The sequence below is a fragment of the Oryctolagus cuniculus genome, chromosome 2 (assembly GCF_051225735.1).
Source record: "Oryctolagus cuniculus isolate XC-2025 breed Fujian yellow rabbit chromosome 2, ASM5122573v1, whole genome shotgun sequence".
NCBI lineage: Eukaryota > Metazoa > Chordata > Mammalia > Lagomorpha > Leporidae > Oryctolagus > Oryctolagus cuniculus.
In genome coordinates this window covers 158,752,260-158,769,378 of record NC_142868.1, presented here as the reverse complement: position 1 = coordinate 158,769,378, position 17,119 = coordinate 158,752,260, and positions in this window count along the sequence as shown.

The following is a 17,119-nucleotide window of genomic DNA, read 5'->3' as shown; positions in this document are numbered from 1 at the left end:
TGATCACTTTCAGTTCATAATTGATCATAGTGATAGGATTAAGAGTCAAAGGGGGCTGGCGCCGGGTTCTAGTCCCGGTCGGGCGCCGGATTCTGTCCTGGTTGCCCCTCTTCCAGACCAGCTCTCTGCTGTGGCCAGGGAGTGGAGTGGAGGATGGCCCAAGTGATTGGGCCCTGCACCCGCATGGGAGACCAGGATAAGCACCTGGCTCCTGCCATCAGATCAGCACGGTGCGCCGGCTGCAGCGCGGCGGCCATTGGAGGGTGAACCAACGGCAAAGGAAGACCTTTCTCTCTGTCTCTCTCACTGTCCACTCTGCCTGTCAAAAAAAAAAAAAAAAAAAAAGAGTCAAAGGGATCACATAAACAAGACTAGTGTCTGCAGATACTAACTGATAGAATTTAAAAGGAGAGAACAATCCAATATGGGAAGCGGGATACACAGCACTCTGGCCTCAGAATCAGCCCTTAAGGCATTCGGATCTGGCTAAAAAGCCCATGAGAGTATTTCAGGCATGGAAAGCCAAGACACTGTGGCAAAAAACAAACAAACAAACAAACAAAAACCTAAATGAAAGATCTCTGCAAGTGAGATTCCAGCAGAAAGAACAGGCCACCAAAGGAGGAGGTATCTTTCTCTGAAGGGAGGAGAGAACTTCCACTTTGACTATGACCCTGTCTAAATAAGATTGGAGTCGGCGAACTCAAGAGGCTTCCATAGCCTTGGCAGCTCATGACAAGAGCCTTGGGAGATTACTGATGCCATAAATAAGAGTGTCAAATTGTTAAGTCAACAACAGGAGTCACTGTGTACTTACTCCCCATGTAGGATCTCTGTCATTAATGTGTTGTGCAATGTGAATTAATGCTATAACTAGCACTCAAACAGTATTTTACACTTTGTTCTTCTGTGTGGGTGCAAACTGTTGAAATCTTTACTTAGTATATACTAAGTAATTGATCTTCTGTGTATAAAGATAATTGAAAATGAATCTTGATATGAATGGGATGGGAGAGGGAGTGGGAGATGGGATGGTTGTGGGTGGGTGGGAGGTTATGGGGGAGAAAGCCGCTATAATTCAAAAGTTGTACTTTGGAATTTTAAATTTATTAAATAAAAGTTAAAAAATATATAAAAATAAATAAAAGAAATAAAAGAAAAAAGAAAAGATCCCCTAAAGTGCATATAAATTCTGCTAAATTCAGAAAGAACAAACATTAAATTTCTAGTGAAGCTTGGATGGGAGAATGAAATCAATGCTTGACAAAATTCACAAAAACAATGCTCCAAGGAAGTCAGCAGCTTATAAAGGATAACTCAAGAAAGGATGAAATGATGTTGAGAATTAAACTGGCACTGGCAGAGCATCCACATCAATTTGCAAGGAAAAGAAACTAATCTTGTTCATTCCCTAATTAAAGAGAATCTATAATTAACAGCAGAAATAATAGCCAACACCACAGATATAGGACTTGGTTCAGCCTACACAAATCTGACTGAAAACTTACTTGAGCAAACTTTCTGCTCAGTGAGTATCCAAACTGTTGTGACCAGATCAGCTGTAGACAAAAATAGAGATTTTAATGTAAATTTTCATTAGATGGGTCAAGATCCTGAAGCAGTTCTTTGAAAGACTGGAACAGGAGTGAAATATAGCTCTGTCAGTAAGATCCTGAAGGTTAAGCACAATCCCAACAATGACTCCTCACTGGTCCAGTCAACACTTTCATCCATGAAGGGCCATTTTCCAGATTTTTGATGGGGAATCATGAGACATTCACCTTACAGTTCTGATTTAGCTCCTTGTGACTTGTTTTTGCTTCTTTAAATTTTTTTTTACAGATAGCATTAGACAGTGAGAATGACAGAAAGAAAGGTCTTCCTTCTGTTGGTTCACCCCTCAAATGGCTGCTATGCCCAGAGCTACACTGATCCGAAGCCAGGAGCCAGGTGCCTCTTCCTGGTCTCCCACGTGGGTGCAGGGGCCCAAGCACTTGGGCCATGCTCCACTGCCCTCCTGGGCCACAGCAGAGAGCTGGACTGGAAGAGGAGCAACTGGGACTAGAACCCAGCGCCCATATGGGCTGCCAGCGCCGCAGGTGGAGGATTAGCCAAGTGAGCCACGGCAACCGGCCCTGCTTCTTAATCTTAAGAACAGTACCACCTTTTCTGTTAGTTATAATTTAAAAAGGCTGCATAGATAAGGTTAAATTCCCAGGATCCTATAGTCTTTGAGCATGGACTAACTGGCTGGTATTATCACTACAAAAGTTTCTAAACTTGATGGAGCTTACATCAAGAAATAAATTTTCTATATTTTTAATTTTAATCAATTTCCTATGAATTCTTTAAGTTCTTCTCCCATGTACAATAGAATTTTATTAACCTAAGAAAGAAAGAGTGTCAGGCATTTGACATTACAGTTTATGCCTGCATCCCATATCATAGTGCCTGGGTTCAAGTCTTGGGTTCACTCTCAATTCCAGCTTCCAGCAATGGTGATGGCTCAAGTAGTTGAGTCACTGCCACCCATATGGGAAGCCAGGATTGAGTTCCTGGATTTGGCCTATATCAGCCCTCAACATTGTGAACATCTGAGGAGTAAACCAAAAGGTGGAAATGTTCTCTGTATCTCCCTCTCCACCTCTCAAATAAATAAAAAAAGGGAAAGAAATTCTGATATGTTAACAACATTGATGTACATGTAAGTCACTATGCTAAATTTTATAAACCAGATACAAAAGAAACCATATGATTCTACTTTTACAAGATACCTGAAGTAGTCAAGTTCATTGAGATAAGAAGTAGACCATGGTTTTCAAGGGCTGAGGGAAAGGGAAGACAGGCAGTGATTAATTTATGGGGATACAGTTTCAGTGGGATGATAAAAAAAAGTTCTGCAAATGAATGATGCTGGCAAACTGTGAGCATGATTAATGCCAGTAAACTATATACCTGAATATGGTTAAAATGGTAAATTTTGTATTATGTATATTTTAACAGGTTTTTAAGTGGAAAACATATTGTAAGTCTCAATTAATTTAAAGAATTAATTACATGGAGAATATTTACCTGATTGAGTTTTTAAAAACTTTTCACTGATAACAAAAGCACAGCAAGCAGAAACAAACCCCATATTTCTTGAAATCAAATGAACCTGTTACCAAGTACTATTTTAAGAGAAAAAGGAAAATCAAAAATAAAATGTAATTGAATGGCAATTTAAAGCATTGTCAAACTTTGTGCAATGAAACTAAAGCAATTGTTATTGATTTGAGTTTATGCAGTAGAAATGCAGCAAATAAAAATCACAACAAAACAGTAAGAACAAATGAGCTATGTTTTCCACTCAAAGGACTAGAAAAAGAACAAAATATTTCAGAAGGAAAGAAGTATTAAAGTTAAATAAAAGTGGTAAGGGTTTTTAAAATCGCATAAAATGGATTAATAACCAAGACCCCACTATATGCTGCCTACAAGAAAGTCACTTCACAAACAAAGATACACATAGACTGAAAGAAAAAAGATATTCCAGGCAAATAGAAGCCAAAAACAAGCAGGAGTAACTATACTCCTATCAGATAAAACATTCTTCACATCAAAAAGTATAAAAGAGAAAAAGATGTTATATATTGATAGAAGGATCAATTCAGCAAGAAGATAAAATAGTCATAAATATATATGGACCCAAAAGAAGACCACCCAGAAATATACAGAAAATATTATTAGATCCATTACCATCAATGAACAGATCATCCAGACAGAAAATAAATATACAGAGCAGTTGAACCACACTTTACCCTACAGCTACAGAATACACATTCTTCTTATTAGCACATGGAACATTTTCTAGGATAGAGCATATGTTAGTCCACAAATCAAGTCTCGGTGAATTTAAAAATACTGAAAGCATACCATGTATCTTCTCAGACTACCAAGGAATAAAGCTAAAACTAAAAATAAATAGAATATTTAAAAATACATAGGAATTAAATAACATGCTACTGAATGACAAATGAGTGATTGAAGAAATTAAAAAGGAAATCATAGACTTTCTTGACATAAATGAACGTGAAAACTCAACACATCAAAACCTGTGGGGTATAGCAAAAGCAATGTTAAGAGGAAAGTTTATGTATTAAGTGTTTACATTAAAAGGAGAGAAATATTTCAAATAAATGACATAATGATACATCTTGAAGATTCAGAAAAACAAGAACAAACCAAACCCTAAATTAGCAAGAGGTAAGAAATAATGGATTGGAAGAATCAATATCATCAAAATGTCCATTCTCCCAAAAGCAATTTATAGATTCAATGCAATACCAATCAAGATACCGAAGACCACCTTCTCAGATCTGAAAAAAATGATGCTGAAATTCATATGGAGACACAGGAGACCTCGAATAGCTAAAGCAATCTTGTACAACAAAAACAAAGCAGGAGGCATCACAATACCAGATTTCAGGACATACTACAGGGCAGTTGTAATCAAAACAGCATGGTACTGGTACAGAAACAGATGGATAGACCAATGGAACAGAATTGAAACACCAGAAATCAACCCAAACATATACAGCCAACTCGTATTTGATCAAGGATCCAAAACCAATCCCTGGAGTAAGGGCAGTCTATTCAATAAATGGTGCTGGGAAAATTGGATTTCCACGTGCAGAATCATGAAGCAAGAACCCTACCTTTCACCTTACACAAAAATTCACTCAACATGGATTAAAGACTTAAATCTACGACCTGACACCATCAAATTATTAGAGAGTATTGGAAAAACCCTGCAAGATATAGGTACCGGCAAAGACTTCTTGGAAAACACCCCAGAAGCACAGGCAGTCAAAGCCAAAATTAACATTTGGGATTGCATCAAATTGAGAAGTTTCTGTACTGCAAAAGAAACAGTCAGGAGAGTGAAGAGACAACCGACAGAATGGGAAAATATATTTGCAAACTATGCAACTGATAAAGGGTTGATAACCAGAATCTACAAAGAAATCAAGAAACTCCACACCATCAAAACAAACAACCCACTTAAGAGATGGGCCAAGGACCTCAATAGACATTTTCCAAAAGAGGAAATCCAAATGGCCAACAGACACATGAAAAAATGTTCAAGATCACTAGCAATCAGGGAAATGCAAATCAAAACCACAATGAGGTTTCACCTCACCCCAGTGAGAATTGGCTCACATTCAGAAATCTACCAACAGTAGACGCTGGAGAGGATGTGGGGGAAAAGGGACACTAACCCACTGTTGGTGGGAATGCAAACTGGTCAAGCCACTATGGAAGTCAGTCTGGAGATTCCTCAGAAACCTGAAGATAACCCTACCATTCAACCCAGACTTCCCACTCCTTGGAATTTACCCAAAGGAAATGAAATTGGCAAACAAACAAGCTGTCTGCACATTAATGTTTATTGCAGCTCAATTCACAATAGCAAAGACCTGGAACCAACCCAAATGCTCATCAACAGTAGATTGGATAAATAAATTATGGGACATGTACTCTATAGAATACTATACAGCAGTCAAAAACAACGAAACCCGATCGTTTGCAACAAGATGGAGGAATTTGGAAAACATCATGCTGAGTGAATTAAGCCAGTCCCAAAGGGACAAATATCATATGTTCTCCCTGATCGGTGACAACTAACTGAGCACCAAAAGGGAAACTTGTTGAAATGAAATGGACACTATGAGAAACAGTGACTTGATCAGCTCTTGTCCTGATGGTTGATGTACAATGTAATACTTTATCAATTTTAGTATTTTTTTCGTTCTAGTACCATTGGTTGAACTCTGTAATTAACACACAATTATTCTTAGGTGTTTAAATTTTAACTGAAAAGTGATCCCTGTTAGGAATTTGGAAAACATTATGCTGAGTGAAATAAGCCAATCCCAAAGGGACAAATACCACTTGTTCTCCTTGATAGGTGACAACTAACTGAGCACCAAAAAGGAAACCTGTTAAAGTGAAATGAACACTATGAGAAATGGTGACTTGATCTCACCCTGACTGTTGATGAGCAACTTGATATGTTATCCCTCTTAGTATTTTTTTTTGTTTGTTCTACTTAGTACTTTTGGTTGAATACTGTAATCAATACACAATTCTTCTTAAGTGCTGAAACTTAACTGAAAAGTGATCACTGTTAAATATAAGAGTGGGAATAAGAGAGGGAAGAGATGTTCAATTCGGGACATGCTCAAGCTGACTTACCTCAAACGGTAGAGTTAGAAACATACCAGGGGATTCGAATTCAATCCCATCAAGGTGGCATGTACCAATGCCATCTCACTAGTCCCAATGATCAATTTCTGTTCACAATTGATCATAATGATAGGACTAAGAACCAAAGGGATCACATAAACAAGAATAGTGTCTGTAAATACTAGCTGATAGAATCAAAAAGGGAGAGAATGTCTGCAAATACTAGCTGATAGAATCAAAAAGGGAGAGAATGATCCAACATGGGAAGTGAGATACACAGCAGACCCATAGAATGGCAGATGTCCTAAATAGCACTCTGGCCTCAGAATCAGCCCTGAAGGGATGCGGATCCGGCTGAAAAGCCCATGAGAGTATTTCAGGCATGGAAAGCCAAGACACTCTGGGAAAAAAAAAAAAAAAACTAAATGAAAGAACTCCACGAGTGAGATCCCAGTGGAAAGAATGGGTCATCAAAGAAGGAGGTACCTTTCTCTGAAGGGAGGAGAGAACTTCCACTTTGACCATGGCCTTGTCTAAATATGATCAGAGTCGGTGAACTCAGGGGGCTTCCATAGCCTTGGCAGCTCATGACAAGAGCCTAGGGTGATTACTGATGCCATAAACAAGAGTGTCAATTTGTTAAGTCAACAACAGGAGTCACTGTGCACTTACTCCTCATGTAGGATCTTTGCCTTAGTGTGCTGTACATTGAGATTTAATGCTATAACTAGTACTCAAACAGTATTTTTCACTTTATGTTTCTGTGTGGGAGTAAACTGTTGAAATCTTTACTTAATGTATGCTAAACTGATCTTCTGTATATAAAGAGAATTGAAAATGAATCTTGATGTGAATGGAAGGGGAGAGGGAGTGGGAAAGGGGAGGGTTGCGGGTGGGAGGGATGTTATGGGGGGAAAGCCATTGTAATCCATAAGCTGTACTTTGGAAATTTATATTCATTAAATAAAAGTTAAAAAAAAGAAATAACAAGGATCAGAGCAGAAATAAATGAATTCGAAACTAAAAAATAATACAATACAAAAGGTCAATGAAGCAGAAAGCTGATATTTTGAGAACAATCTATAGCCAGACTAATAAAGAAAAAAACTTGAATAAATAAAATTAAAGATGGAAAAGGGGACATTACAACAAAAACCATTGAACTACAATAATCATACGATACTGTTATGAAAAAACTATGTGGTAACAAACTGGAAAACCTGAAAGAAATAGACAAATTCCTGTATACATTTTGGCTACCAAGATTACATCAATAAAATATAGAAAAACCTAAACAGATCCATAACAATGCACAATATTGAAGTGGTAATTAAAAGTTTTCCAACTAGGAAAAGTCCAGGACCTGATGGCTTTACTCCTGAATTCTATAAAATGCTTAAAGAGGAACTACAGTACTTTTCAAACCATTCCAAAATACTGAATAATATGGAACTCTGTCGAACTTTTTTTATGAGGCAAGTGTCACTCTGATACCAAAACCAAAGACACAGCATGTAAAGAAAGCTACAAACGTATGTTTTGGTAAACACAGATACAGCAATTCTCAGCCAAATGCTAGCAAACAGAATACAAAACCACATCAAAAAGATGATATATCATACTCAGTTAAGATTTATCCCAGAGATGTGTGGCTGAACATTCACAAATCAACAAATATAAATCACATCAACAGAATGAAGAACAAAAACCGTATGGTCGTACAGAGATTCGGAGAAAGCATTTGATAAAATTCAACATCCCTTCGTGATAAGCACCCTCTAAAACTTAGACATATAAGGAACATAGCTCAAAATTATAAGGGATATAATGCAACCAGCTGATATTATGCTACACAGGAAACAGTTGAAAGGATTTCTTTTTTCATCACTCTTATTCAATACAGTAGTAGAAGTATTAGCAAGAGCAGTTGTGAAGGAAAAAAAAATAAAGGGCAAGTCAAAATATACATGTTTTCAGATGACATGATGTTGTATGTGGAGAAACATCAACACTCTACCAAAAAAGCTGTTAGAACTGATAAACAAATTCAGTAATGTTGCAGGTTATAAAAATAAAAAGTTTCTTTTAATATACTAATGATGATCTCAGCAAAGGAGAAATCAAGAAAGATATATCATTTCCAATAGCCACATAATAAATTAAATATTTAGCAACAAATTTAAAGAAGTGAAGGAGCTCTACCATGATCATTATCAAACAGTGCTGAAAGATTTCAGCAAGAACAACAAAAAATGGAAACATATTCCTTGCTCATGGACTGGAAAAATTCACATAATGAAAATGTTTGCCGGTGCCATGGCTCACTAGGCTAATCCTCCACCTTGCGGCGCCAGCACACCAGGTTCTAGTCCCGGTCGGGGTGCCGGATTCTGTCCCGGTTGCCCCTCTTCCAGGCCAGCTCTCTGCTGTGGCCCGGGAGTGCAGCGGAGGATGGCCCAAGTGCTTGGGCCCTGCACCCCATGGGAGACCAGGAGAAGTACCTGGCTCCTGCCACTGGATCAGCGCGGTGCGCTGGCCGCAGCACGCCGGCCGCAGCAGATCAGCGCAGCGCGCTGGCCGCGGCAGCCATTGGAGGGTGAACCAATGGCAAAGGAAGACCTTTCTCTCTGTCTCTCTCTCCCACTGTCCACTCTGCCTGTCAAAATATAAAAAAAAAAAAGTTTATACTATCTAAAGTAATCTACAGATTCAATGCAAACCATATCAAATTAACAGTGATATTCTTCACAGAATTAGAAACAATAATTCTAAAGTTCACATGGAATCAGAAAAAAACCCATAATAGGTAAAGTCATCATGTGGAAAAAAAATCAAGCAGGAAGCATCACAGTAGCTGACTTCAAAGCATACTACAAAGGTATAGTAATTAAAACATCCTGGTACTGGCACTGAAACCTGACATAGATAGTCGAACAGAATAGAGAGCTCAGAAATTAACCCACACACATACAGCCAGCTAATTTTTGACAAAAGTGCTCAGAACATGCATTGGAGTAAGAATAATCTCATCAATAAATGGTGTTGGCAAAACTGAAGTGTATATACATATACACTTCTTAGATAAGGCCCCAAGGTGCCAGCATTGTGGTGCAGCTCGTAAAGCCACTGCTTGAGATGCTGGCATCCCATATGGATGCTGATTTGTGTCCCTGATGCTCCACTTCCAATCCAGGTCCCTGCTAATGGCTTGGGAAAAGCAGTGGAAGATGGCCCAAGTGTGTGTTTGAAGATGACCCATGAACCATGTGGGAGACCAATTTGAAGCTCCTGGCTCCTGGCTTTGGCCTGGTTCACCACTGACCAGTGCAGTCATCTGTGGCGTGAACCAGTAGATGGGAAATCTGTGTGTGTGTGTGTTTCCTTCTCTATCTGTAAATCTTTCAAATAAATCTTTAAAAAACAAAGACTGCCCAAAGCACAGGCAACAAAGCAAAACTAGACAAATGGGATTATATCAAACTCAGAAGCTTCTGCACTGTAAAGGAAGCAATCAATAGAGTGAAAAACATCCAACAGAATGGTAAAAACTATTTGCAAGCTACCTATCTGGCAAAGGAATAGTATCCAGAATGATGAGCAACTCAAAAAACTCAGTAAGATAAAACAACCAATCCAGTTAATAAATAGGTAAAGGACCTCAATAGACAGTTCTCAAAAGAAGAAATACAAATGGCCAACAAGTATACAAAAAAACTACTCAACATCACTGGCCATCAGAAAATGCAATTCAGAAGCACAGTGAGGAGCCAGTATTGTGTCCTAGCAGGCAAAGCTATTGCCTGTGACACCAGCTTCCCATATTGGTACCAGCTTGTGTCCCAGCTGCTCCAATTTTGATCTAGCTCCCTGCTGATGGCCTGGAAAAGCAGCGGATGATGGCTCAAGTGTTTGGGCTCCTGCCACCATTGTGAGAGACCTGGTTGAAGTTCTTGGCTTCAGTCTGGTCAAGCCCTGGCCATTGTGGCCATTTGGAGTGAGGATCAGCAGATTGAAGATTGATTCTCTCTCTCTCTCTCTCTCTCTCTCTCTCTCTCCTCTGCCTGACTTTCAAATAAATCTTAAAACAAAACAAAACAAAACAAAACAGAGATTTCACCTCACCCCTGTCAGAGCTACAAATGCTGGTGAGGATGTCGAGAAAGGGAAGTGGGAATGTAAATAACAGTGTGGAGATTTCTTGAAAAACTGGAGAGAGAATTGGCATATGATCCAGCAATCCCACTACCAGGTATACAACCAAAAGGCATGAACATATTGGATCAAAGATATACTGGCACCACTGTATTTATAGCAGCACTGCTCACAATGACCAAAATATGGAATCAATCAAGATGTGTATCATTAAATTAATGGATAAAGAAAATATGGTGTATATATGTATATTATATATATTTATTTATAGAAAATTATTCAGCTATAAAAAGAATGAGATTCTACTATTTGCATCAAAGTGGATGCAAGTGGAAGACATCTTATTGAATGAAATAAGGTCGACACAGAAAGATACTGTATGTTCTCCCTTTTATGTGGAATCTAAATTAAAAAATAAAAACAAGAAAGAAATGCCTGTGTGTATTAGTATTGCTGTAAGTATAGTTTTGTCAAAACAATGGTAAAGAATGCTGTATGGTCATAGTTTTGAAAATCTGGTTGCATTCTATTTAGTGAAGATTAAACTTTGACTATACTGTAAATTAAAAATGCTATCTAAAAATTTAAAAAAGAATAAAAGGGAAAAAGGGGGGAGGAAAGGAGGAAAGAAAATATTTTAAATTCTTATAATTGTATCTAGGCATTACATGGGATCTGTTCTCTTTGTATTTAATATCACATTAACATGAGAATTGATGAGAATGTTGTTGTAGTGTTTATCAAGCATTTGCTGTAACCCTGAGAATTCAATGTTTTAATGAATTCCTTAAGAAAAAAAGAACAAAAGAAAACTCATCAATATAAACTTGTAGAAGAAATATAAAATTTTTATAATATTTAAAGAAAATATGTATGTCCAATAAATATTTTTAGACTTTAAGTAGAAATCAAATATTTTATTTACTGAAAGATTTAAACCCAGATAACTTCATTGTTGAATTCTATAAACTCTTTGAGGAAAATAAAGACTTCTGCAAATGAAGATTGTTATCAGAATTAGAAAACATAGGCAATCTACATAAGTGTAAAAAGGCAATCCAGTAACCTAAAAGTAAACCTAATTTTATAGATTCGCGAGAGCACTTCAAAAAGTTCATGGAAGATGGCATTCAAAAATAAGTTTACATTGGAGCAAAAATATTTTTAAACCCATGCAGTTTTTTCATAATATTCATTTTCCATGAAATTTTCAAAAATCCTAATGGAAATACTAAGTAGCTGAGAATAAATATTCACAAGCACGTCACAATCAAGAAGGATTTGTCCTATGAATGAAATAATGGTTCATGCCAGAAAAATGTATTGATGCAATTTTATCCATTAAATATCACTAAAAGAGAAAAACAGTTATCTCAATACAAATAAAGCAGCTGAAAGCTCAATACTATTATCATTAAAAAAGAAAAAAACTTCAAATATTCAGAAACCCAAAAATAGAAGGTAATTTTCTCATCATGATAAAGGTTATCCGCAAAGGCCTACAGTAAATATCATGCTTAATGAAGAAATTTTGGGCACAGTGCCTCTAAGGTCAGAAATTTAGTAAGACTGCTTGCTAATTAAGAGTTTCTATCCCCTACCCTGCCCTATCTTTCTGCTTGTGTGTGTGTGTGTGTGTGTGTGTGTGTGTGTGTGTGTAATTAAGAAGGCATGGTAGACCCAGACATGAACTGATGGACTGCTTGTATTCCCTTCCAAGAAGCCTTGCCACCAGCTGCAGGCAGTGCAGTGGGTAGATAACATTCAGTAGTCTGCTCCTCCCTGGTCTAACTCACTTGTAGAGAATTTCCTCACCTGAAATCTTGCTCTTTCTGGATCACCTGCTACCTGGTGCCTGAAGAAGACAGTGTACAAAGGCCTGGGTGTTTTGACCCAACACTGGAAACAGTTCTGATGGACAACAATGCCTTCAAATTCCTTCCTGGTTGGATGAGACTTTGCAGGGTCTGCATAGCAGTTTAACTTCTCCCCCTTCTCTCTGTTACTTCTTCCTCTTTCTTTTCATAGGTGCTAATTCTCCAGTGAACACCTTGAACTCCTAATGCTGTCCCCAAATCCCTCACAAGCAAACCCAGTCAGTGACAAAAGTGAACAAAGATATGATCATTGGCACAGAAAACATAATGGTATTAATAATAGTTCAGAAAGGTTATGATTAGGGGACTGGCATTTTTTAAACAAATGAATCTATGCTGGATTAGCAATTTGTAGATTAAACTTCTCTACAATGAGAATTACGAAGGCTGAATTAAGGATGGGAAACAAATGTTTGAAATAATCAGAGAGAGGAAGAGAGAGCCAGGACTTAAGAATCCAGGAGAACTGGAAGAATCAGGAGTTCCACATATGTCTGTTTGTATCCTAGCCTTGCAATTTACTAGCTATGTAAGTTATTGGCTAATTATTGAATTCTTCTGTGAGTTTGCTAGATACAACATTAATATCTAGAAAGCACTTGCCTTTCTCCATATAACAACAATTAAATATAAACTTTAGTAAAAATAATGACTTATGAAAGTATCAATGTAGTATAATCAAATCTCAAAAAAATGTATAATACTCCTACTTAGAGAGTTAAACAAGCATTTTAGAGAATTTTGAAAAAAAATTTAATTGGGAAAATATATGGATTCATGGTTGGGCAAAGTCTACAGAGAACAGACTAAAAGCAACTCCATGCAAAACTCTACTCTATTCCCTGTTAGGTGGCCTGAAGTTTTTACTCGTGCCTTTATGAGAAATCAGCTTCAAAATATCAATCTGCTGGTGGCTAATATTAGGTTTAAATGACATAATCATGCAAAGAGATCATCCTAGTCCCTGTCATACATTAATATTCAACAAATGGTAGATGTTCTAATTGCTAGCACCATAAGATATGGCTTCTTAAAATGACCCTTGAAAGAAGCCATTTTCCAGGCATAAAACAGGGAGTTAGGCAGAAGAAAAGCATTTCAAATAGTGGGCAACCGCTAGGCAAAATCTGGGGCCATGAAGACTGCAGTGTTCATTAAAGGAACCGTTAGTGTGTTGGTTGGAATCAAGGTTGTTTGAAAGTGAGAGGTGTTAAAAGAGGCTGAAGGACTAGGCAGAGGCCAGGTCCACTATATACCCACACTCATCATAAATTGCCGCTTGTTTTCTTTTAGTTTTAAATCAATGATTTTTTTTCCTTTCATAAATCAATCCTAATTCATCTCTGATATTGTTGGATTTTCAAAACAGAGTATATATGGGGAGCTGATTTAATTTGCATTTGGGGTGATTGTAGGGAAAACTATACAACCCCTTAATAAAATCAAGCCTTCATTCTGCAGACTTGATGATGGAGGAAGATGCTGCTTTGGTTCCAGAAGTCCTTTTCAAGAGATCCCATGGGTGAAGGTCAAATCTCGGGATGATCTCTAACTTCCAGACTCACTGGGTCCTTCTCTCATGGAAATTCTTCAAGAGATCCAGAGGTTTTATTTGGAGTGCAGTTGGAGAGAAGAGAAACACTAAGTCTTTGAGACTGAATTACGCTCAGTGAACTGTTCACCTTTAAAAGGACCAAGGAGGTTGCAGGTTTTTGAAATAAATACAAGATCTCTTATAAGAATATGCCCTTTAAAGCATTCAGTGGAGGAGGAGGGGAGAAATGCATTCCTAGATAAAGATTAATGTGTTTCATTTTTCTTCAAAATTCTATTTTGCAAGGATAAACAAAATGGGGAACAATGCAGCGGAATGGGCATGATCTTCTATTTTCTCTCTGGATAGGAGAGAATACAAATTTCAGGGCTGATGGCGAAGACATTCATCCTGCCAGCTCTAGGGCTGGGAGTAAGATCTTCTGTATTTCATTTCTATTCTAACCATCAAGCCTCCAACAGTTTCTCCTTAAAATACAAAAGTGCAAATAAATTGCATTCAAATGCACAATGAAAGATAAGAATGATGTGGTTTGCTTTTGTTGTTTTTTCTTTATAGTTCAAATGTGTCTGAGGCTCTTTTTTCATAATGACAAGTGTTCATGGTCCAAAATGCAGTCAGCCTATGTCTCCCAGAGGGCTTGGCCGCCAGTAAGTTGCCATGCTGCGTGCTGAGGGTAAAATGAGGGTCAGGCAGGGGCTGGGGCAGGGGCAGAACAGTGTCCTTGCACAGATGACACTGGGGACAAGCCACAAAGCCTGATTGGCACTGGGATCCACACTGTCCCTGATGAGCATGAAAAAGTGGCACATCATCCCCTGGGACCCTATTGGAAGATGCCCCCTGGGCTTACATGGCTCTACTCTATTCTCACCAATTTCTGAACCAAAATCCCCACATAATAGGAGACGAACAATACTCAAGGATTTTGTCTGCTTTTGAAACTATTCATGTAATCTTCCCAGCACCTACGTGCCACTCAGGGACTATCCTAGAGCATGCATTTGGAGGAAGTGCCCGCAGACTTGTGTGCCACTGGGATCTTGAGCTGCTACTGAGACTCAGATTAGCATCTGAAGGATGGGCATCCTACATTCTCCCAGGGACAGGACTGGGAACCTGCTTTGTACCACTTAACTTACCATTTTTTTTTTTATTCTTAAAACTTTCTGCTTCCATCCCTCTACGAATCCCTCTTTTCCCTTTCTCTTTCTTTCTTCATTCTCTTCCCTTACTTCCCCTTTCTCTTTATTTTTTTCTTTTTCCTTCCTTCCTCTCTATAAATGGAATTTTAAAGAAAGAACTTATGTCACTATATTACTTGGCAAAAAAATTATGCGACAAGTCAAAATAAAAATGGTTCTTAATTTCAGCCAGATCCAGCTGCCAAACTGAAGCTTAACCTTTTTTTTTAATCAAAAAGAAAATCCTATGTATTCACGATATGCTATGACCAAGGAGGGTTCTGTGTCTGATGAAATCAGAGAGAACAGTAAAGACAACAGCTTTTGCTTCTCTTTTCACGGTGTGAGTTGGTCTTGGCCAGAGCCCACCCTATCCACGTGACTCATAAAAGTTTCCATGTGCTAGCAGTGGAACAGAAAAACATTGAACTTAGTATTATTTAAGTAATTGTGGTCTGAAGGCCAGCTCAGGCAAAGCAGTAGCCTACTCAGCTAATCTTCACTGTGCTGGATGTTCTTTCAGGTGCAGGAGATACGATGGCAAACCCAGCAGATGTCATCCTTCCCCTCATACGATCCCATCCTGAGTCAACATCGAAAATAAATGAGTTCTAAGTGAAATCCATAGCTGCTTAGAGGGAGATTTACCCAATGCAAAATAATAAAGCAAGGGTGGGGGATGGCGGTGCTGGGTGGTGACCTGGTGGCCACTGGTAAAGAATGTCCCAGGCAGCAGAAACAGGAAACACAGGGTGCAAGCCCACTCTGCTAAAGGCAATGGGAGGATGTGGCAGGACACAAGTGGACAGGAGGAGTCGTAACAAAAAGGCAGACAATAAATGGATACTTGGGGTGGGGAGGGCAGAGCAGGTAGCCACCCAGACGGCTCCTGTTTTCCCTCTGCGAGGTGGAATAACCAGATGAGGACACTGTGCCCTGACTGCCCCTCTTCCCTTGCATCTCTCCTCTCCCTTGCATGTGGCACCCGACGTCCTATGTAGTCTTGTTCTTAGGACTAAATCTGAAAATCACAGACACAGTGAGGGAGAGGGCTGTCATCTCCCAAGAGTTGGCAGGGGTCGTTCTGTAATGCAGTTTCTCTCCGGATTGCATTTGCTCCAGAGTTAGGTCCACGCCCTGCTTATGTGGCCTGATGCAGAGTCAGGAAGAACAAATCCCTTTTGCAGTTTCTAGTGTATGTATCCACACTTGGGTACACGGATTAGTTATCTAACCAGAAGGATAAGGGGAAACTGTAAGGAAAACTGTGCAGAAAAGGCACATTAAAATAGCTCCAAAGTTATGCAGAGATATAAAAGAGGTAAAGCTACATGAGATGAGTCAGACCACAGCAACAAACTTTGTAGATTTCTAGGTTGGGAAGAGCAAAATTCTTACAGATTGAGAAGAGTGAGATCCTTACAGATCATCATTTTCCATGGGTGTGGGCAATGGAAGATCTGGCTGCCTGTTATTTATGGTGGTTTGAGAAGAGTTGAAAGTTTCCCTGGTTGCCAAAAATATCCTGCATTTCATCACATTACAGGGAGTTTAGATGGAAGAAATTGATTATTAACTGCACGCTATCAGTGGGTAGTGACTTACTATGTCTTAATCAGTAACTGATACCATAGCTAGAATTAATCCAGATGATGGGTTTCTTTCCTACTGGGAGATAAGATCCAACATGTATTAGCCCAGATAGAGAGGAAAGAAAGAAATTAAGGAAAGATTCAGAAAATGAGACTCTACTTATGTGTGGCTACCTATTGGGAAGCGAAGGCCAGTGTGTTGTGTGTTTATGTAGGGAAGTAAGCACCACAGCACTGTAAGGTCTCGTTCATTTCCTCACCTCTTAAAATGGCACATGGCATAAAACGGGTGTTCAAAATACACTCTTTGAATAACTCACTGGATAGACAAACAGTCAAAAGTTAAGAATAGAGACAGGGTATGATATGAATTCCTCTAGGGTAGGGAGAATTTTGACTAAAGAGAAAAATAACCATTCTGGCAGGCTTTCTGAGGGCACAAATGATGAAGTGAAAGGGAAAGAATGAGAGAAGAGGAAGAATGAAATGAAAAAAAAAAAAAGGATAGTGGCAGTTTAAAGACAGGTCACT